The sequence below is a fragment of the Meles meles genome, chromosome 14, assembly GCF_922984935.1.
Source record: "Meles meles chromosome 14, mMelMel3.1 paternal haplotype, whole genome shotgun sequence".
Classification (NCBI taxonomy): domain Eukaryota; kingdom Metazoa; phylum Chordata; class Mammalia; order Carnivora; family Mustelidae; genus Meles; species Meles meles.
The window spans coordinates 47,675,183-47,700,000 of record NC_060079.1 but is presented as its reverse complement, the minus strand read 5'-3'; the positions used below and the strand labels follow the sequence as shown (position 1 = coordinate 47,700,000).

The window sequence follows — 24,818 nt, the reverse complement described above, 5'->3', positions numbered from 1 at the left end:
CTATATGCTAGACTGATTCATGAACTATGAATAAAGTCAATAAGACCTTTAAAATTTACCCAGGGGCGCCTGGGTGACTCAGTCAGTTAAGCGACTGCATTCACTCAGGTCATGATCCCAGCGTCCTGGGATATCAAGTCCCACGTTGAGCTCGTTGCTCAGCAGAGAGCCTGCTTCTCCATATCCTTCTGCCTGCTACTCTGCCTACTTGTGCTCTCTCTCTGTTAAATAAATAAATAAAATCTTTAAAAAAAATAAAATTTACCCAGTTGATTTTGTTTTTTATACAAAACTATATATTCCTGTTAAAAACATTTCCTATGGTGTATACCATTTTTTACAGGTCACTTAGAAAATGTTCAATAAAGGGAGTGCCTGAGAGGCTTAGTCATCTAAGCATCTGACTCTTGGCTTCAGCTCAGGTCTTGATCTCAGGATCATAAGATTGAGCCCCACATCTAACTCTGCACTCAGCATGAAATCTGTGCTTCCCCTTCTATTCCCCCCAACTTGCACTCTCTTTCCTAATAAAAAAGCCTTTAAAAAATGTGCAATAAATCCCTAAGAGCTGCTCATTTCTACTTAAGCCAAATGCATTCACTATTGTGTTTTTGATAACAGATTAATAGACTATATATCTCTCATGATAAAACCTGTGTATTTACTTGCTTGTCATTGCATCCACATAGCAGTCCCTCAAAAGGTATTTTCTGGACAAATAAGTTAATTAAAGTTCCAGTATAGAATATTTTGGGGGAAATATTTCAATTTTTTGTGTGTTTTATTCTATTTTTTGAAATATTTTTTAAAACATATAGTGGATATTAACCATTTTCTCTCATTCATATTGCAAGTGTTTTCTTCCTTCCTAGCATTATCTTATCATTTTTATGGTATTTATTTTGCTGTATAAATTTGCTGAATTTTAATACATTCAAGCATTTTGGTCTTGTCTTACAGGTTTACATTTCCCTGATAGAAACTTAGAAAATTTTTAAAAATTTAATGCGTTTTCAAGTATTATTGTTTTATGTACAGTCTGAGGTCAGACTTTGGTGTCAGATTTCCCCACTTACTACTTACGAGTCACACAGTCTATTCCTCAGAGTCCTTATCTTTTCATAATTATATGATTTTTATTAGTCAGATATTTGTGTACAGTTTAAGAGCTCTAAAATTATGTTTATATTTTAAAAGATTTTCAATTCCCTTAACACATTTATTTGAACTATCCATCATTCTACCAACGATTTAAAGATCTCTTTTATCGTAACGAAAATTCCATGTATAAATTGGTTTATTTCTGCATTATTTATTTTATTCCATTGATCTGTTTATTGATGTCATTTATGTACAATTTTAATTACTTTAAGCTAGGAATCTTTTTTTTTTAAGATTTTATTTATTTATTTGACAGAGAGATCACAAGTAGACAGAGAGGCAGGCAGAGAGAGAGGGGAAAGCAGGCCCCCGCCGAGCAGAGAGCCCAATAAGGGACTCGATCCCAGGACCCTGAGATCATGACCTGGGCCGTAGGCAGCGGCTTAACCCACTGAGCCACCCAGGCGCCCTAAGCTAGGAATCTTGATGCCTAGAAGTCAAGTCATTCAAATTTCCCAAATATCTCCTTCTGCTTTCTTTCTCCTTCTCTCCTTCCATTACTGAAATTATATTAGTTTATTAACAGTTATTTTCTAGATAAAATTTAAAAATAACTTACAAAAATATTGGAAATTCAACAGAAGATGATGGAGTTTATAGGCTAATTTAGAAAGAAATGTCAACTTTAATATATTGACTCATTCAAAACACAAGTATGTCACATATTTATTGATTAGTGTTTTCTTTTGTATATTCTGGCAAAAATGTCATTGCTTTCTTGATATATAGTTTGGTTCATTTAAAATAATTTTATACTTTTAGTTGCTATTTTAATGTGCTATATTAAGATGTTAAATGAGTTTCAATGAACTGATCCTTAAAATAAAAGTAAACTTGATGTCTCATTGACCATCACCCAAAATTCATGCCACCTTCATAGATGTAAACACTATCCTCATTGCTATGTAAACACTATCCTATAGTCATGCTCTATCTACACTTGGTATTTTCAAGTGTGTGTGATAGTATAATGCCATTGTCATCTACAACTTACATTTTTACTCAACTATTGGACTCATTTTTTAACCTTTGTATAATGTGGATGAGCTGCTCTTTACTTAACTAATTATTCAAAAAATTGATCCTGTTCTGAGTCAAGATGCCTACATTTTCTCTTGGCAACAATCCTTCAAATCAAAGTTGGTTCTCACACCTAGATCTAGATCCCTAGATGTAGGGATATTCCTTAAGTCTAGCCATTCAATGTCATAGAGTGTTGATTACGAGTGTTCAGAACCAATGACGTGCAACAAGACCAAAATGGAGATCACGGAGAGAAGCATTTGTCCTTTCCCTTCTGTAGTTCAATCTGAGAGAAAGTAGGTAGCAGCTGTTAGCAGTCCTCTTCCTAACAATCATTTGAAATTTGACAGCACATACCATAGAAAGGAGAGAACTGAGACTCAGATAAAGACAAAAGCTGTAATACTTTTAAAATTTTACACTTATGGGAAGAAAAGAACATCCTGTTTGTTTATAACAGTTTAACCAAGCTGTATAAAAATATGAGGACACTGATGCAAGCATGACCAAAGTAACGGACAATGTTTTTTAGTTTCTGATATGCATTTTGAGGTATCTAACTTCAGAAATCTTATGGGAGAGAAGCAACATGATGCTATTGTTAATAAAAGCAAATTTCTGGCCTCAATTTTATTAGGAAGGAAGATCTAATGGAAGAAAGTAGAAACGACAGAATGTGAGATCCTCATGTTTTAGTAGATTGTTTTTTAATCTGTATTTTTTTGCAACTAATTCTTTTCTTTAAACCATATAATCACACACATTTGATAAATGAAATCACTTCTAGACTCCATCTCTAAAATAAGTGTAAAATTTCTACAAATATCATGACTTATTAAGGTAATGAGATGTACTAACATTTAACAAGTATTGTCAAGGAGAGCCCTGGAGGCTCAGTTGGTTCAGCATCTGCTCAGGTTATAATCTCAGGCTTGGGTCATGATTTCAGGGTCCTGGGATCAAGTCCCTCATCTTTGTTCATCTTTGCTCGGCAGGGCATCTGCTTCTCCCTCTCATTCTCCCTCTCGTTCTTCTTCCCTCTCTCTCTCAAAACAAACAAACAAAAAGTATTGTCAAGGCTAAAACATAATCTTAGGTTCCTAATTCCTAGTCTAGTATGATGAAAATAAATTTGATTTCATAAATTAAAAATTGTTAAAACACGTTTTTATTATAGTAATCATTATTATTAGTCACAATTCAGGCAATGTCTTATGTGATTTTGCTGGAATCCAAGACAAAGTAATGAAAGGCCACCAGAAGAAATATATGCACTACTGAAAAAGTTTTTGTTGTTTCTATTTTTCTTATTCAAGGCAAACAGTATATGTATGTGTGTGTGTATGTATGTATATATATATATATATATATATATATGTACACATATATGCATATATATATATATATTTAAGTTAGCTGAAATGAAAACAATGTTAAGGGAAAAATTGCACTGGACAAATTTAAATAGATAAAATAAACTTTCTTCAAGGTTTTTGCCTTGAAACGAAGGGTTGAAAATTTTTTAAAAGCTGTGTAGGGAGGTTGTAGGACATTTCTGTTTGCCAGTTGGCTTTACACAAAGAAAAAGTAAGCTTTGTCATATCTCTGTGACAGGAGTTTCTTTTAAAACTGGAGCAAGTCACCTGCCAAAGTCAGGCTTTTGCCCTCCTACAAAAACTGGGAGATAAGGGCATCACCTTCCTTAATGATTATTTTTCAAGAGGGTGTTTCCCAGGACCCAGAAAAAGACAGGCCTTTAGGGGTTGTAAACTGGCAACACCTGTTACTCTGGACCAAATTTCTTCTATGTTTCCAAATATACCACAGTTTACAGAGACTTGCAGAACAGGACTAACTTTTTTATTAGAGGAGGTTTTATAAATTTACCAGCAAGTACACTAGGCAATTACTACTGTTAAGTGTTCCCACTAATCCTGTTTTGAATTTTAATTCTATCACTCGTCATTATGTAAGCTTAGGAAAATGATAGCATGTATCTAGACCTTAGTTGTTTTTTTTTAGTAAAATTGCCTAATTTTTAGGGTTCAGGCAAGAATTTAAATAGACAATTGACCAGTGATTAGTTTATTATGTAGCATACTATACATTTTAACTATTGACATTTTTATTTCAAAGACCACTTATGATTCTTTCCAAAATTTGGGGGCTGATAAGTGTGAATAATCTATAATGTCTATGAAAAAAATCGAAATATTCCACACACTTCAAGTTCTAGCTGTTTCTAATATCATCAGAAACCAAAGTGACTTCTCTGTATGTAGTTTTTCACAACTGAAAGTCCAAATGGTGCCAAAGATGAAACTCATCACAGATTGGTTAGCTTCATCAAAAAGCTCGTTGCCAACAATTTTTTTTCCTCAGAACATAAGTTTTTACATACAATAAAATAAATTTGTTGTTATAGTCTGTGGTCTATGTTTTAGTGCCTACCTGGATAAACAAAAAAGTCCCTGCTCACAATAAGCTCTCAGTCTACTGGATTAATTCATAACCATAGACACTTATTACAATGACCTGAAAAGTAATTCCCACATCAGAAATTATCAAATCAGAACCTTATTAAGAAGGGACACCTGTGTGTCTTTGTTCATTAAGTGTCTGCCTTCGGCTTAGGTCATGAGTTGAAGTCCCTCATTGGGCTCCTTAGTGTGGAGCCTGCTTCTTCCTCTGCCTGCCACTCCCCTTGCTTGTACTCTCTCTGTCTGGCAAATAAGTAAATAAAATCCTTTTTTAAAAAGACTCTTTTTTTTTTCATTTTCCTTATAATTTTTTAAATTTATTTATTTTTTTCAGCATAACAGTATTTATTGTTTTTGCACAACACCCAGTGCTCCATGCAATACGTGCCCTCCCTATTACCCACCACCTGTTCCCCCAACCTCCCACCCCTGACCCTTCAAAACCCTCAGGTTGTTTTTCAGAGTCCATAGTCTCTTATGGTTTGCCTCCCCTTCCAATTTTTTTTATAAACATATAATGTATTTTTATAAGAAAATGTATGGCACCAGTATTCTGATATTGTTTAAAAAGATCCTGAGGAAATTCTCTTTATTGATGCTGGGCCTAAATGGATGATTTCAGAGACTACATTTTTTTAAAAAATGGCCCCCCCAACAGACTTGCTGGTCTGTTGCATTTACACCAAAAAAAAAAAAAAAAAAAAAAAAAAAATCCAATATATCAGGACTAGCCAAAGTATATATTTACAAAACTAGGATTTCTCTTAATAAAATGTACCTAGTAAAAGAAAAAAAAACAAGTAAGTAATATTTAGCATTCAATAAGTGTTGCTGTGGGACACCTGGGTGGCTCAGTCATTAAGCTTCTGCCTTTGGCTCAGGTCATGATCCCAGAGTTCTGGGATAGAGCCCCACATTGGGCTCCTACTCAGCAGGAAGCCTGCTTTCTCACTCCCACTCTCCTTGCTCATGTTCCTGCTCTCGCTCTCTATCTCTTGCTGTCAAATAAATAAACAAAATATTTTTAAAAAAGTGTTACCAAATTCATTTGAGATTTATAAGGAATGATCATTTGGAAAATAATGGCACTAAATTCATATCTCTCAATAGTTACCCTGAATGTTAATGGGCTAAATGCCCCAATCAAAAGACACAGGGTATCAGAATGGATAAAAAAACAAAACCCATCAGTATGTTGCCTACAAGAAACTCATTTTAGACGCGAAGACACCTCCAGATTTAAAGTGAGGGGGTGGAAAACAATTTACCATGCTAATGGGCATCAGAAGAAAGCTGGGGTGGCAATCCTTATAGCAGATCAATTAGATTTTAAGCCAAAGACTATAATAAGAGATGAGGAAGGACACTATATCCTACTCAAAGGGTCTGTCGAACAAGAAGATCTAACAATTTTAAATATCTATGCCCCTAACGTGGGAGCAGCCAACTATATCAACCAATTAATAACAAAATCAAAGAAACACATCAATAATAATACAATAATAGTAGGGGACTTTAACACTCCCCTCACTGAAATGGACAGATCATCCAAGCAAAAGATCAACAAGGAAATAAAGGCCTTAAATGACACACTGGACCAGATGGACATCACAGATATATTCAGAACATTTCATCCCAAAGCAACAGAATACACATTCTTCTCTAGTGCACATGGAACCTTCTCCAGAATAGATCACATCCTGGGTCACAAATCAGGTCTCAACCGGTATCAAAAGATTAGGATTATTCCCTGCATATTTTCAGACCACAATGCTCTGAAGCTAGAACTCAATCACAAGATGAAAGCTGGAAAGAACCCAAATACATGGAGACTAAACAGCATCCTTCTAAAGAATGAATGGGTCAACCAGGAAATTAAAGAAGAATTGAAAAAATTCATGGAAACAAATGATAATGAAAACACAACAGTTCAAAATCTGTGGGACACAGCAAAGGCAGTCCTGAGAGGAAAATATATAGCGGTACAAGCCTTTCTCAAGAAACAAGAAAGGTCTCAAGTACACAACCTAACCCTACGCGTAAAGGAGCTGGAGAAAGAACAAGAAAGAAACCCTAAACCCAGCAGGAGAAGAGAAATTATAAAGATCAGAGCAGAAATCAATGAAATAGAAACCAAAAAAACAATAGAAAAAATCAATGAAACTAGGAGCTGGTTCTTTGAAAGAATCAATAGGATTGATAAACCCCTGGCCAGACTCATCAAAAAGAAAAGAGAAAGGACCCAAATCAATAAAATCATGAATGAAAGAGGAGAGATCACAACTAACACCAAAGAAATACAGACAATTATAAGAACATACTATGAGCAACTCTACGCCAACAAATTGGCCAATCTGGAAGAAATGGATGCATTCCTAGAGACATATAAACTACCACAACTGAACCAGGAAGAAATAGAAAACCTGAACAGGCCCATAACCAGTAAGGAGATTGAAACAGTCATCAAAAATCTCCAAACAAACAAAAGCCCAGGGCCAGACGGCTTCCCAGGGGAATTCTACCAAACATTTAAAGAAGAACTCATTCCTATTCTCCTGAAACTGTTCCAAAAAATAGAAATGGATGGAAAATTCTATTTCAGATTTAGACGCATTGTATATTTTGAGAACTGGGATAGAAAGTAAATCTGCCTTGTCCCACTCTTTGATAAAACACCAAAAAAGACACACAATGATTTCTTTACTAATTGAAGCTTTAATGATTTTTGAGTTTCCTATCCATGGACTGTTTGAGGATTGTTCTTCACGTTCTCTCATTTAAATTTTTATCCAAACTTCTTTGATAGATTTATCCTTAGTTCTGACAGCTTCTAGGATGTATGTGTACTCCTAGGATGTAGTAGTACATCATATCTACCGATAACAAGATGTGGAATCATAACTGAAAGAATGGTCTACCATAAACAGAAAAAAGTATATAAGCTCTTTTTGATCATTTTAAATTGGTATCTCAGTGATGAGACAGCATTGTCAATCATAAATTGTGAGCATTTTTAAATTAATCATTCATTCTGCTTATACTCCAGATATTTCCCTGAAATTAATATCTTAAGTTGATCTAGTAAAAATGTAATGAATACTTGATCTCTTATTCCCAAAACACCTATATTACAGAACATTTCAGAACTGAGATTTATAGGAATATTCAATATATTACATAGTTTAGTCTAAATTAATTCTGTCCATTCTACAAATATATTTAAAGGATAATATTTTTGAAATTATATCTTTGATTTCAGTAAAGTTACTAGGAAAATCAGAGGCCATCGTGCTTTAAGTTCTTTGTGTCTCTCTTTGAATAATAATATTGTATAACCAAATAAAGTCAGTGAAGTGTATACAATCACATTATCTAATGCTGTTGTGATGCTTTAACACATGCTTCCTGGGAGCTAAAGAAAAATGTGTCCTCATCGTAGGAGTAATAAACGCAGGCAATTATGCATAATTATGGAGATTAAGTTCCAATTAAGGCTCAATTTCAATAATATCCCTATCCACAAATCTTTTCAAGTTTTTAGTGACATGAAAGAAGAACAAGGTAACTCAAGATACTAATCTCTATTATGGCTAAAGATAAAATAAGTTTGATTAGAGAGTTCTGCATGTATTCCCATATTCTACCAGCCTGGCAGTTTCAAGATCATATCTCCAGTTGTATTAGCGTTTGCACAGTTACCGCTAGTAGAATTTCAGAGCCTGAAAGGAGTTTATATACCCTTAAACTACATTTACCACTTGAAAACATGCAAAAGAATCAGTTGTCCACCTGGTTTTATCTGCAAAAATATGCTTTAAATGTCAGTTGCAATGTTGCCCAACAGGCTTTAGAATATTTTCAGCTTAAACCTAATATTATCCTTTCAGAACACCAATGAAAGTCTTTCTATTTTATATTCGTCATGAAAGTAACATGATGACACAAAACAACATAAGAAAATGTATGGTACATGAGTCCATTAAGAAGAAAGGAAAATAAAGTTATTTGTTTGTTTACAAAAACAACAAGAAACCTAAATATGACTGCTACTTTCACGTAAATCCATTTCTGGAAATATCAAAATTATACAATAATTTACACATTCTCAATTAAATTATTATCTATTGTACTATGCCTTCTTTATATAAACACTATTATGATCATTATCAACATTTTTTAAATAAATCAGCTTTGTATACTTACTATTTTAGGCATTGTGCTAAATTGCTCCCTATTAAGGGATATCTCCCTATTAAGTAGCTGCTAATATCACTATACAGATGAGGAAACCATGGCATGGAGTTTAAATAACTTGACCAATATAACACAGCTAATGAGTGGGCTGGCTGGGTTTTAAACCCATGTAATTATCTTGAATACTTAACAAATTGCCTTATTCAGAGTAAGCAACCATATTGATTTAAATGTAAACATCTATTTAAATTGCTGTTGTAATATTCCTTAAGCAGAAAGCAGAATAGAAAGTTATATTATGTGTTCCATAGACATGACCAAACTTCACGCCATATTTAGGACTTGTCTAAGGAGAGAATAAGCTAATTGTAATGAATTATCTTCCTGGGATTCAAGGATCAGAACCCCACAAAATTTTCTTTAGCCTTATAACTTTATAGCAAAATACATTTCTTGGTCTGCTTCTAACACCCCTTCCATTCCACTTTCTTACTGCTTTTTATTTAACAGAGAGAAAAAACACAGGCAGAGGGAAGCAGCAGGCAGAAGGAGTGTCAGGCAGAGGCAGCTCCACCTAGGGCTCGGTCCCAACACCCTGGGATCATGACCTGAGCCAAAGGCGATGTTTAACTGACTGAGCTACCTAGGTACCCCTCTACTTTCTTATTGTTTCCCTACACAGATTACTCCCCTTTGCTTATCACATGCACATACACATGTCCACATACCACGTTATCAACAAAAACATAGTTGGAAGCACAGGATAAATACAAAAAAAAAAAAGTGAAAATATTTAAATAAGAGAGCTGGAAGGATTCACATTCTATTTTCATATACTCACATTAGGACACTTATCTTCTTTCATAGTCTGACATTCATTTAACTAAAAAAGTAAGGTATATGGTTCCATTTATTAAAACTATGCTTTCTCCTTAATGGGAGCATATTGGAAAATAACAAAGGAAATAAAAGTCATATCTCCTATATTTTTTCTGATGAGTCTTTCTGTGAAGACATGTATGTATGTGCCACTCACGACATACAGCAGCCAAGAAAATTGAGTGTTTACACAGTAAAAATTAATTAATGAAAAAATGTTATGACATAGAAAATGACACTTCCTAAACAACATTAAGCCAATTATTCTGAAATAGCAGGCATTTTGAAGTGACTTTCAGGAATAAATTAACTCTAGAGCACAGTAGGATACCAAACAGAATCAATAATCTAGTAGAATTTGAAGTTAACAGATATGTGGAACAGATAAGGTTCAGGCTTGATGGTCCTCATTTTGTTTCAGGGCATTTTCTAATAACCCAAAAAATAAAGGAGGGGTGTGTTATGGATTCAATGTTTGTGTCCCCCTCCAATTCATATGTTGGTGTCCAAACGTCCAATATGAAGATATTCAGAGATGGGACCTTTAGGAGATAATTCAGGTTGGGTTAGGTCATGAAGGTGAGGCCTTCAAGATGAAATTAGTGGCCTTATAGAAAGAAACCAGATGAAAGGCCATGTGAGAACACAGCAATGAAGTGGCCACCTACAATCCAGAGAGCTCTCACCAGACGCTGACCCTGCTCACACATTGATCTTGAACTTCTAAGACCTCTGAGATCTTCCATAAGTGTAAGAAATAAATTTCCATTGTTTAATCCAACCAGTCTTATAGTATTTTGTTATAACAACTTGAGAAAACTAAGACAGGGTGGTACATTCAAGACTTAATAAAAATGCATTTATTTGGCTCTCATGTTCAACTGATAGTGAGGCCGGGTGTAAAAATTTATGTGGGAAAAACATTTCCTTATGGAGAATGTTCCAATTTCTCATAGCTTACATTGTCACTGGCACAAAGATCCAAGATTTTCTGATTTTTCATTCTTTGTGTGAAAATAGTTCTTATGATTATATATATATTTTAATAGAAGCTTGCAGAAATTTATTTTATTTCATTCTTTTATAACCAGTGGATGTTCTTTCTTGTAAATCTATTTTTTAAATTGTTCTATTACTCAGTGACGATTTCTTTGAATTTGGAAAATATTGTACATATTTTGTTGAACTTTCCTTGTCTATTGGATGATTTATTTTCCTTCGGTTTGCTCTGTTCTCTCACCATGGGATAACTCTTTTTATGATATTGTTACTCCCGCAATTGTTTCTATAACTTTATAGCTAATCTTAACAGGTATTAACAAAATTTTGATTTGATCATAATAAAGTAATACAGAATTTTTCAGAGTGTGTTTTACAAAATGTGAGGACTCAAGGATTTTAATGGGAATTATACAAAACAGAAGATTCCAAGTCCATATTAGTTTAGGAACTGCATGGCTGAATGAAGTAATCATACCTCTTAACCATAGATATTAACAGAATATTTAGGATACCATGTGTTTTGTTTTTTTTTGTATGCTATAAAACATATACCTACGAAAAACATTTCCTTAAGAAGGTACTCACAAAACTAGTTCTTTTTTTTAAAAAGATTTCTTATTTATTTATTTGATAGACAGAGATTGCAACTAGTCAGAGAGGCAGGCAGGGAGAGAGGGGAGGAAGCAGGCTCCCTGCTGAGCAGAGAGCCCCATGTGGGGCTTGATCCCAGGACCCTGGGATCATGACCTGAGCTGAAGGCAGAGGCTTTAACCCACTGAGCCACCCAGGTGCCCCACAAAACTAGTTCTTAACAGTAAAACATGAATCTAATGAGATCATCTTTATTTTTTATATGCCTTCAGAAAGCCTTCAACATAAAACATGATCAATTTAAAATTAGCTTTAGATATACAAAAAGGATATATTTTAAAATAAGAATTAACAACTTAATTATTCAACTCAAAGAAATAATATATTCTGCTTTGGAAAAAAAGAAAAAAAAACAAAAAGAGAAAGAAAACAACAAACTTGGCTGAAAAAACACATGGAGAGACTAACAACTCATTTGTTTAATAAATATTTAGAGAAAAACTAGTGGGCTGAGTTATCAGAATTTAGAGAGGAAACATAGTCCACCACCTGAAGGAATTCATAATTTGTGATCAGGCAAATCCCGAGTAGCCATCCTACTTTATACATGGTGTTTGTGGCACACACATTTTTCTGAGCTCACAGAGGCAGACACCAATATAGACTGGCTAAGTGACTCTGATTAATAACAGACTTATTAAGGTGATGATACTTACATTTTGAACGGTGATTTGGCCTTTGTGTGTGAATGAAGAAGTTGGGAATGGGGTATGTATATCTTTTACTCAGAATAAGAACTCTTTACCATATTAACTTTGGTCTGGAGATTTAGCTAAGATTTACTGTTCTTTTTTTCTAATCTACTTCTGTAACGAATACCCTCATCACTAGGGAGAAGAGTTTTTGTTTTTGTTATTTTGCTTTGCTATGTTTTGTTTTGTTTTTCCCCCTCATGTAAGCAGTACTCAACAGCCTGAAGTAGAACAGGGTTAAATGCAGATGTTCAAGTACCTTATTGATTCAAAAGCAAATTTATAGCAACTTCTGTATGGTGCTATTGAAACCATTTAGAGCAAGTTTGGCTAATGCTTTCATTTTTTACTTGTGGTAACATGTTCATTAACTAAGGCTAAAGATGAACATATTATTGCCTATATATAAGAAAAATAATTAGTACTCTTTTGTTTTAAAAATAGAAAATTCATCAAAAAGCTCAAATTGAAAGCCTTATTAATTATCTGTTGAAAGATATTGTGAAAATGGTAACAATTTACAACATTCACCATGTTCACTTAAGAAAGCCTTTTTCATATATTGTTTTTAAAACAAATTTTCAACAAAGGGTATGATTCTGTCCTAACCGCTGAAAATGTTTCACTTCAAAGATATATCAGGTACAGTCTCTTGGCCCGACCATGTTATACTTAGTAGCCAGTTCTGTCAAATGTAGTGAATTAGGAAATTTCCATTTTTTAGTTCCCCTTTCCTGTTCTTTCACTAAAGATCAGGCAACATTAGTTTGAAAGTACCAATCAATCACATTGGACACCTTTATTCAATAATTTTGCTTTTCCCATCCATGATTTGATAGTGTTATTTAAATATTTTCCCTGATAATCATGGTTTTGGACTCTACAGATAAACTTTATTTGTAAGAATATGTGAAATATAATAGTTTTATACAAATTAAGAGAAATGATTTTTGTGATATGAAGTGTATTTCTGGGAGGGAGTGGAATATTTGGAGGCATGCTATTGATGTATTGAGATCATTAGAGAAATGAAATAACCATTGAAGAATCCATTGTCTTTATATTTTATGCAGTTATGGGTGTACACAGATTAGTTTATGACTTGGAAAATGTTTCATAATAGTAACATCAAGAAAATAGACTTATTTAAGACATTTTAATATGTCTTTGATATATCCCTTGCTGTTTAAACCAACCAAAATTTTATTGAGTAAGTGAATTCCATTTGTAAAGTAAAAAGACCAAATTAAATCTTCATTGGATTAAGATTACTTATTCAGGAAATTACATTTCTCAAGGCATAAAGCATAGCAGGGAAAAAGGTTTTATTTGTTGTAGACTTTCATTACTAGTATCAGAATATCTAATGCTGAAAAATATATTCAGTAAATTCAAATTCATTTACATACTCTTTATTCTTAAATATTCCAAAGATAGTCATGTGTCTAGACTAAAGAAGATCTAGTAAATGTCTCATATAATAATCCTTTAGTCTCTTGCTTTTTCATATTACTATTTACTCCTCATCTTGGGGCTTATTTGAAGCCAGAAGGGCAGAGCAGCATGGTTTCCCAGGCCTGTAGTTACTGCTTCTCATTCTGACAAAATCAATATAAAATGTGAGCCTTAAACCTGATATTATCAACCGCATTTTCTCAGTTTCACAGCAGGAAATAAAGTTATTTCAGAATCCAGGACATCAAATGCATAAGTGTTTATGGTAACATAATTTTGCCAGGCAAAATACTGAACTATTATTTTCTCATAATACTGTGGCTTAAAGTAGTTGATTCAATATTTTTGTAAGAATATGCTATAAAGTATATATCAAAATGAATATATACTTTTTATATACATACTTGTTGACAATATCTATTATTTGAATGTAGGTCAGTCTAGTGCAAACTGTAAAAGAAGTAAAAATATGTTTTCAATAGTTTACCTTTAATGGTATTATTGTTTATTCTGTTTTTATTCATATCTTTTCTGACCCTTAGCATCCAGGGCTATTGTAGTCTCTAGCCTATTTGGCATTATTAAGACAGAACTTAGAAATCATTTGTATGAATTTTTAATAAAATGACTTCATTTTTAGTACAATTTCATTAAATCAAGGAGATATTTGACATTGAGTGGTTTTCCTTTATCCATAACATCACACTACAGAGATCAGTATTTATAATGTATACCCTAATTTGTAAAGCTCAATGTATGATAGTTAAAGTTTAAGAACTCTTAAATTTTGAGTGGTAGGTTATGGCAATATTTCAAGCCAAAGAATTGTCTCTCTAAATCTCTGCATCTTTGACATTCTGAAAAGAAGCAGAGTGAATAACATCTTACTGCTCAAATATTACACTGGGTTTCAATGTCTTTCCCAGAAACAATGTACTGACATTTCTCATACCATGACAAGGCTTTGGAGTAACCTGAAATCAACTATGTTTGTGAATCTCAAGATCTCTAGGACCACATTGAGCCATAATTGAGAACCATTAAAATGAGACATAGTCAAAACAAGAGGGGAAAATACATTTTAAAAATGCTAAATATTTCTCTTATTTCTTTTTTTTTTTTTTTTTTTTTTCTCATTTTATTTATTTTTTCAGCGTAACAGTATTCATTCTTTTTGCACAACACCCAGTGCTCCATGCAAAACGTGCCCTCTCCATTACCCACCACCTGTTCCCCCAACCTCCCACCCCTGACCCTTCAAAACCCTCAGGTTGCCCCAACCTCCCACCCCTGACCCTTCAAAACCCTCAGGTTGTTTTTCAGAGTCCATAGTCTCTTATGGTTCGCTTCCCCTCCCCAATGTCCATAGCCCGCTCCCCCTCCCCCAATCCCACCTCCCCGCAGCAACCCCCAGTTTGTTTTGTGAGATTAAGAGTCATTTATGGTTTGTCTCCCTCCCAAGACTATACTTTCAGGGATCATTTCTATAGTTTGTTATTTCTCTTATTTCATATTTTCTACTTGGATTGGGACAGAATAAATCTAGATTTCAGGGTGTGAGAGAAGGTTTGTTTTGTGAGAGGATTATTATCACATCATCTATAGATGAATGCATAATTTTAAATACTGTATCCTGTAGCAAGCACCATTTCCTTTTTCTGAAACAGTCTCCAGGAAGTTTAAGATAGAAAAGTTTTAAATTGTGCTGAATGTTTTGAATATTTTAATGTTGAAAGACTTTCCGTATCTCTACCTGTGGATTATTGAACACTTATTATTTTTTTGTATTTACATTGTGATAGCATGTAAGATCTATAATTTCCCCCCAGCTATCCTGAGGAGTTCCTTCAATTTATTAATTGGCTAATGTTAGTGATATTTTTGTCTATAAATGCAAAAAACTTCTCCCTTTTAATTGTATGGGGAAAAGCAGTACCAAATATATACAAAGCAGATAAATCAATTTGTGACGGCTCTAGGCACTTTATCAGGTAGTACAGCTCCAGATGTTTCAAACATTGTTTGTCATTTCTATGGAGTGAATGAAAATATATTTAATAAAGAAGAAGGAGTTTCAGTGTAGAGGAAGGAGAAACTTGAAATAGTATAATAGGCCCCAAATAAAGCACATTATTACTTCGAAATTGAACCAAAGTTCATCATTCAAATAGCTCTCAACAGTTTAACTATTCAGAAGGATGTTTATGTTGTGTGTCAGATTTGAATACATTGGAATCATTCCTTAAGCAAGCCAGATTTTAGCTCAGTAGGCAACTGGAGTTGATCCAGGTACCTGGCACAAGGCCGTGAATACATACACGTTGAAGAGTAGTACACTGAAACAGCAATGTTAAATTAAACTTGACATTCTTAACAAAAAGATTCATTATTTGTATACTTTTGGGAAATCTGACTTGTTCCATAGTTCTCTTCCCTTGGTAAAATAAAATCAGCAGCTGGTGTAAAATAAAATCTGTTTCTGCCACCTTAATCTATTATTCATAATTAATACTTATGAAAATACAAATATTTACAAATCACCATAATTTACTAGTGAAATTAGTTATATCATAATTAGAAGCATAATTTAAAATCACATTATTATGCAGCTATTAGCCATTTGAAAAAAATCCATTAACTTGTATTATGCTACATTGTTTCCCTAGACCTTACCCATCTTTATGTAATAATGATGTCAAAATAGCACTAAAATATTTATTAAATTCACCTCTAGGGGCAATGCTTGCACTTCAGCCTCTTCAAATTACTTCAGAATAATGTTTGAGAACCTCTAGAGAGTTATTATTCATGGATTCAAATAGTATTCCTTCTTGATGTTCACCGGTAAATGTCAATTTCCTCATTTAGCATTCTAGGGTGACAATAACAACAACAAACAACCAGGTATGTGGGTGACGATTTAGTTTCAAGGTGTCTGCCTGGACCATTGAGACAAAGACTTCCCTCAAGATGAGATGTTTTCTCCCTAGTAGGCTGAACTTCCCATTGCTCTTTTTTCGTAATTTAAATTTTCTATGGTAATAAGAAAAAGGAAGTGCCTTTTTTCCCTACCAAAGGAATTCTCCATTATTTCATGACTACTCCCTACAAGTACACTACTGTATATGCCTGTACCTACAATGTATATGTGAATGTGTACTTAATCAATCTATATCATTATATAAATAAATATATATATAAAATATAATCCAACTTGTTGCTAGACTCATTTTTGATCATTTATTTTATAGACACATGATTAAGAATCATATATATTTAATTATGTAGGAATATTTAATTTTTAATATATATATAAAAGAAAGGAGAAAAATTACAAAAGGGATTGAAAAATATGTACATATTATAATAAATAATTTGCTTTTATCCAAGAAAATTTTCCTTCATATTACTTTTTAATGAGCCAGTGTATTTGAAAGAAGAATTAGACTAAACGAGGATGTATGTTGTATGATTATTCAGTCTTCATAATTTGGAAACTGAAGAATAAATATAAGTAAATAATATAAATGAGAAATCTTTCAGAAGTCTTTTTTTGTTTGTTTGTTTATTTACAGCATAACAGTGTTCATTGTTTGGCATCACACCCAGTGCTCCATGCAGTACGTGCCCTCCCTATTACCCACCACCTGGTTCCTCAACCTCCCACACTCCCGCCCCTTCAAAACCCTCTGGTTGTTTTTCAGAGTCCATAGTCTCTCATGGTTCATCTCCCCTTCCAGTTTCCCTCAACTCCCTCTCCTCTCCATCTCCCCATGTCCTCCATGTTATTTGTTATGCTCCGCAAATAAGTGAGACCATATGATACTTGACTCTCTCTGCTTGACTTATTTCACTCAGCATAATCTCTTCCAGTCCCGTCCATGTTGCTACAAAAGTTGGGTATTCATCCTTTCTGATGGAGGCATAATACTCCATCATGTATATGTACCACATCTTCCTTATCCATTCATCCATTGAAGGGCATCTTGGTTCTTTCCACAGTTTGGCGACCGTAGCCATTGCTGCAATAAACATTGGGGTACAGATGGCCCTTCTTTTCACTACATCTGTATCTTTTTGGTAAATACCCAGCAGTGCAATTGCAGGGTCATAGGGAAGCTCTATTTTTAATTTCTTCAGGAATCTCCACACTGTTCTCCAAAGTGGCTGCACTAACTTGCATTCCCACCAACAGTGTAAGAGGGTTCCCCTTTCTCCACATCCTCTCCAACACAGGTTGTTTCCTGTCTTGCTAATTTTGCCCATTCTAACTGGTGTCAGATGGTATCTCAATGTAGTTTTAATTTGAATCTCCCTGATGGCTAGTGATGATGAACATTTTTTCATGTGTCTGATAGCCATTTGTATGTCTTTGTTGGAGAAGTGTCTGTTCATATCTTCTGCCCATTTTTTGATATGATTATCTGTTTTGTGTGTGTTGAGTTTGAGTTCTTTATAGATCCTGGATATCAACCTTTTGTCTGTACTGTCATTTCCAAATATCTTCTCCCATTCTGTGGGTTGCCTTTTTGTTTTGTTGACTGTTTCCTTTGTGTGCAGAAGCTTTTGATCTTGATGAAGTCCCAAAAGTTCATTTTCACTTTTGTTTCCTTGGCCTTTGGAGACATATCTTGAAAGAAGTTGCTGTACCTCTTCGATATCAGAAGTCTTATAACAGTATTTTATAGTAGAAAACGACTGAATTAAGTTGTTTTTATTTTAAGAGATCAATAGCAATATTTGAAAGAGACAGTTCTACTTATCTCACAAGATCGTCAACTTGCATATTGGTACAAAGGAAGACATTTTTGAAATCAATAAAATTTTAATGTTTATTTTTAAAAAGAAAGGAGTACAGTGAAAAGAAATTTTCATAACTTCACATTTGTCATAGAATCATATTAATTTGCTGTTGTATGGGAAATAAGTTTCAACCCCCTTATTCTGAAGATGATATAATTTGGTCCCAATGTATTAAATGATTTATCTAGGTTCAAATACTTAATTAATAATAGATAATTGCTGTTCTGAGTATAGATAATTGATGTTCTGAGTAATCCTTCAAATGTTTTGACTTTTAATATTAGGACATTTTTTTCTGTTTTATTTTACATTAAAATAAACTATGTTTTCCAATAACTTTTTCTGGCGGTATTAAATTACAGATAGACAAATTGGAACTAAACTCAAAGCTAAGTGCACACTTTATACTGCAGTAAAACAACAAAAAAATAATTTTACAAGGAGAATGTTCGATTCTAGACCAAATAGTCATAAGGAAAAATTTATCCATGATAAAGGCACAGCACCAAAATATAAAGGAGTGAGTAACTATTAATAAATGAATAATTAAATATGTGTCTGAGTTAAGCCATGTATTTATGCATACACAACAGCCCACATAGCTTCTCAAAAAAATGCAAAATAAAAAAAAGTGATAAAGCCATCACTAGGATTTGATAGAACTTATGTGGCTTTACATTTTTACTTAATGTTACTTAAAATATATTTTATAAGTAGAGCAAATAAGTTTTAGAATTAAATAGATGTCAAATTTTTGACAGTTGTTTTTTAAATGGGAACATCTGCTTGCATTCACTTGAGATCACCTTTTTTAAAGCTGCTGAAAGAAAGGAAATTGATTTAGAATTGAATTTTAGAGAAAATGTCCAAATAAAACAGTTGTGAAATTAGGAAAGTCTTTTCAGTCAATAAAATACTCCCTAAATATATCAAGCACTTGGACAAACCAAATCAACTCTTTTATGACTTCAGAAAGCCAAGCATTAATTAATACTTTATGTAGTAGCTGACTTTGAGATTTTTTAAAACTCACTTTCATAATATATTTGATTTTAGCAAACCCTTTTGTCTTCTAAGAAAAAATGTCAACCAACTTAAGATAAAAGTGCAGCCAAAAAAAATGAAATTAAGATATGATATGTAACATAAATCATTAGTCTACATTTCCTTAAGATTTTATAGTAAGAAATGGAAGAGCAAACAAAATGGGATGAGTCTGTCAATGGCAAGCTAGCCTGGTTGGATAAGCTTAATTATATTTATATTTCTTTATATATTTCAGCAAATAAATTAAAGAATGATATTCTAATAAATGGGATATATTTGAACAAATTTTATTTTGTGTCTTATTTCATGTAATTTATCAAATCTGGCTTCAGTTTAAGATCAGAATGATGCACACATGTGAAGCAGAAAACCTTAATAATATCGCTATCTTAGTTCTAAAAGTCATGAAATTTTTGTAAATAATGTACATGAGACAAAATAATAACAACAAAATAATAATCCTTCCTTTGTGCAGTTTCTTTCACTGTAGGTTTACTTCCTGGGTTCAAGAACAACAGCAAACAAATTGCTCACTGCCTGCCATGAGCAATTACTTAATTTATGCCTTAATAAATTTTATTTCTGTATGTACTAAAACATTTAATATTATTATTTTCCAAATACTGTGTACAATTCAAGAGAAATTACAAAAGAAATTTATCTCGATTTTTTTTTTAAAGATTTTGTTTATTTATTTATTTGACACAGAGAGAGAGAGAGAGAGCTCACAAGTAGGCAGAGAGGCAGGCAGAGAGAGGGGGAAGCAGGCTCCCCGCTGAGCAGAGAGCCCGATGTGGGGCTCGATCCCAGGACTCTGGGATCATGACCTGAGCCAAAGGCAGAGGCTTAACCCACTGAGCCACCCAGGTGTCCCTATCTCGATTTTTATTACCCAGTAGGAGTGGTCTAAAAATTAATCAGAATGAACTTTTTAATATTATCCAAACCATTTAAAGGCTATCCTTTTTATCTGCTTGATATCTGGATTTCTAAAATTGTGCATTCATTTTCTCGTTATGGGCATAACTTAGATTTGTCAATTTATTGTTAAAATTCTGAACTTTTTAGGCTGAGGATATTTGTATCTTTTGATAAAATATTCCTTTTATCATTTTGTAATAATTCACTATTGATCTAAAATATTTTTATCCATGAGTTCATTGTTATTTATACATATTTTAGTTTATATTTGTAAAAGTATATGTACATACTTATATATGTATTTCCTTTTTTAAACCCCCTTATTGAGATTGACATATTGTAAGCTGTAATCACTTGATGCAGAGTTGGAATATTTAATGAGTTGGAAAATAAGTATACATCTATGAAATCATTGCTACAATCTAGGCCGTAAACGTAGCCATCACCTCCAAAAATCCTTCTGTTCTCTTTATCACTGTCATTATTATAATTTTGTGATAGGAACACTTAACATAAGATATGCCTTCCTAGGACCTTTTAAAGTATGCAATATAATATTTTTAACTATAGGCTCCATGTTGTAGAGTAGATCTCTAGGAGTTACTCATCTTGCAAAACTGAAACTTATGACTTTGATTGATACCTTGTAATTCTCCCCTCCCTTGAATCCCTTAACAACCATTAATCTACTCTTTGTTGCTATGAGTTTGACTATCTCTGATTTCTCATGTAACTGGTATCATGTAATGTTTGTCCTTCTGTGTCTGGCTTATTTCACTTAGCATATTATCCTTTAAGGTCATCCATGGGATGACCTATGGATGACCATGGATGGGATGACCCATCCAGGGATTCCCTTCCTGTTTAAGTGTGAGATTACACTGTACGTGTGTATGTGTATGTGTACCACTACATGTATGTAGTTAAAAAATTTTTGAACAGCAAAGGAAAAATCAGCAAAATAAAAAACAAACAGCTAATAAATTACTTCTTTCATATATCATGCCTTTGGTGTTGCATCCAAAATGTCATTGCCAAGCTTAAGGCCATCTAGGTTTTCTCCAGTATAATCTTTAAGGATTTTATAATTTCAGTTTTTACATTTAGGTCTGTGATCTATTTGGGGTTCATTTTTGTAAATGTGTAAGATTTGTGTCTAGATTATTTTTCTTTTTTTTGCAACTGGTTGTACAATTGTTCCAACACTGTTGAAAAGACAATCTTTGTTCTATTACACTGGCTTTGCTCCTTTGCCAAAGGTTAGTTAATTATAGTTATTTTGGGCTATTTCTAGTATCTCTATTCTATTTCATTGATCATATTTGTCTATTCTTTCATCACTATTACCCTGTCTTGATTATTTTTGCTCTGTAGGAAGTCTTGAAGTCAGTCAGATTTTCAATTCTCCAACTTTGTTCTCCTATATCAATATTATGTTGGCTATTTCAGGTCTTTTGCCTGCCATCTTTCTGTTTTTGATTACTAGTTTGATTCCATTTTTGGTCTGAGAACAGAGATTCTATGATTTCTATTCTTTTAATTTTTTAAGGTGTGTTTTTTGGCCCAGAATATGGTCTTTCTTGGTGAATGTGAGAAGTAAGTGTATTCTAATGTTGGTGAATGCAGTAATCTAAAGTTGTCTTTTATATACTTGATTGCTGATGTTGAGTACTTCAACTATATTCTTACTGATTTTCTGATTGCTCGATCTGTCCATTTCTGGGTTGAAGTCTCCAGCTATGATGATATATCCGTCTATTCCTCTTCATAGTTTTATTGGTTTTTGCCTCACATAGTGAGACACTGTGCTGTTAGGAGCATGCTCCTTAAGAGTTATTATACTTTCTTGGAAAATTTACTCCTATATCATTGTATAATGTCCATCTTTATCCCTGGTAATGTTCTAGCTTAGAAGTTTGTTCTGTCTGAAAAAAATACAGCTACTCCTCTTTTCTTTGATTAGTGTTAGCATGGTATATTTTTCTTCATTCTTTTACTTTAAATCTACATGTGTCCTCATATCTAAAGTAGCTTTCTTACCGGCAAAATGTATTTGGGACTTGTTTTTTGATCCACTCTGACAATCTCTTTCAATTGGTGCATTTAGACCATTGATGTTCAAAGTGGTTTTCAGATATAGTTAGATTGTGTCTACCATATTTGTTACTCTTTTCTGTTGCCCTTTTTTTGTTCATACTTCTGTCTTCTACTCTTGTTATGCTTTTTGTGATTGAATCAAGCATTCTATATGACTCCCTTTTCTCTTTTTAGCATATCAGTTATACCTTTTATCCCCCAAATTTCTTTAGTGGTTGTCCGAGTTTCCAACTACAACTTTATGGGTCATTCAAACCCAATTTCATTTTTTTGAAGATTTATTTATTTATTTATTTGAGAGGGAGAGGAAGAGAGAGAGCACAAGCAGAGGGAGCTACAGGCAGAAGGAGAAGCAGGCTCCCTGCTGAGCAAGGAGTCTGATGTAAGACTTGATCCCAAGACCCTAGGATCATGACCTGAGCTGAAAGCAGACACTTAACCAACTGAGACACCCATATGTCCCCCAAACTCAGTTTCAAATTACATTCTACCACTTTATGGGTAGTATGGGTACATTATAATAACAAAATAATCTCAATTCCTCCCTCTTGTTCCTTGTATCACTGATGTCCATTGTATATTTGCTTATGTATGAATAATATGTAATTATTATTTATACATATGCCATACATAATATATACATGTATAAATGAATATAATCCTTAAGCATATATAATTAAACATATTGTTGCTATTATTATTATTATTTTGAACTGTTATTTGTAGATCAACTAAGAATAAGAAAAATTGAACTTTTTATTTTACCTTAATTTATTCTTTCTTCTATTCTCTTTATTTTTTGTAGGTTTTTCTGATCTATATTGTTTTTTTTCTCTCTAAAGATCTTTTAACACTTCAATAAGGCAGGCTTATTGGAAACAAATTCCCTCAATTTTGATTTGTCTGAGAAAGTTTTCATTTCCCCTTCATTTTTGAAGGATGATTTCACAGGATACAGAATTCTAGGTTGGTATTTTTTGCTTTTCTTGTTTTGTTTTGTCTCAACACTTTAAATATTTTATTTCACTCTCTTCTTGTTTGCATGTTTTCTAAGAAGTCAGAGGAAGTTCTTGTCTTTGTTCTACTATAGGTGAAGTATTTTGGTTTGGTTTTTGTTTCTTCTGACCTTCAGGATTTTTTTTCTTTATCTTTGGTTGTCTGTAGTTTGAAAATAATGTGTCTATGTGTAGTTTTTTGCAGTTATCCTTCTTGGTGTTCTCTGAGCTTCCTGGATCTGTGGTTTGGTACTGGACATTAACTTGGGGAAATTCTCAGTCATTATTCCAAATATTTCTTCTATTTCTCTCTTTCTTCTCCTTCTGATATTCCCATTACACAAATGTTATACCTTTTGTGTCCCACTACTTGTGGATATTCTAGTCTGTTTGTTTGTTTCTTTTCCCTTCTTTGTTCTCTTTGTTCTTCAGTTTTGGAAATTTCTATTCAGATATTCTCTAGTTCAGAGACTCTCCTCAACAATTCAGTCTACTAATAATTCTTACCAAAGGCATTCTCCATATCAATTTCTATGTTTTTGATCTTTAATATCTCCTTTTTTGGTTCTTTCTTAGGAATTATATCTTTCTGTTTACATTGCTCATCTGTTCTTGCATGCTATATATTTTACACATGAGATCAAATGAATTATAGTTGTTTTAAATTCCTGATATTTCCAACATCCCTGACATGTCTGGTTCTGATGCATGCTCTGTCTCTTTGAATTTATTTATTTATTGCTTTTTGTATGCATGCTTTATATCTTGACTGCCAGGTATCACGTGCTGGGTAAAAGGAATTAACTGTAAACGGACTTTCAGTAATGTGGTGCTAAAGTGTGGGGGGGAAGGGAAGCAATCTGTGGTCCTGTAATTAGCTCTAAGTCTTTAGATAAGCCTATGCTTCTGGACTATTAACTTCACAAGTTTTTCTCAGGATTTTTTTTTTCTCCCTCTTCAGGCGGGAGAGAATGGCTAGAGTAAGTCAGAGTTACATATTTCTTTTCCCCTAGTAATTAAGTAGCAGATTAAGATCTAGTTACCTAGTTTCTCCTACGGGCAAACCTTGTTAAGAATTGAGTACCCTGGAATATTTTAAAATGGTTCTTTTAAACCTCTCCTGTTGAAAGCAAGAGGAAATTTTTCTCTGGTATTTACTGTGAGAATCTATTGGAGCTCCTTGAGGTAAATTTCACAAAATTGTTGAAGAATTGCTATGATTGGGTCCTCTCAGGGTTTTTTAACGCAGAGCTGTGCACACTGAGTTTCCAACAATTCCTCAATTACAACTCAGGTTTTCCTACCTTTGCCAGGTCATTCTAGGATGGATCACTCATGAGTCTTTGCTTAACTAATCCATGACTCCACTCTTTGGTTGACTCTGTGACCTCACCTTTCTTACAGATCTTAGAAGAGTT

General features: G+C 33.4%; 1 pseudogene; it reads left to right on the top strand.

The window, feature by feature from the left end:
• The first annotated feature begins 14,996 nt into the window (after window positions 1–14,996).
• On the top strand, window positions 14,997–15,084 carry LOC123925421 (annotated as a pseudogene).
• The last annotated feature ends 9,734 nt before the right edge of the window (window positions 15,085–24,818 follow it).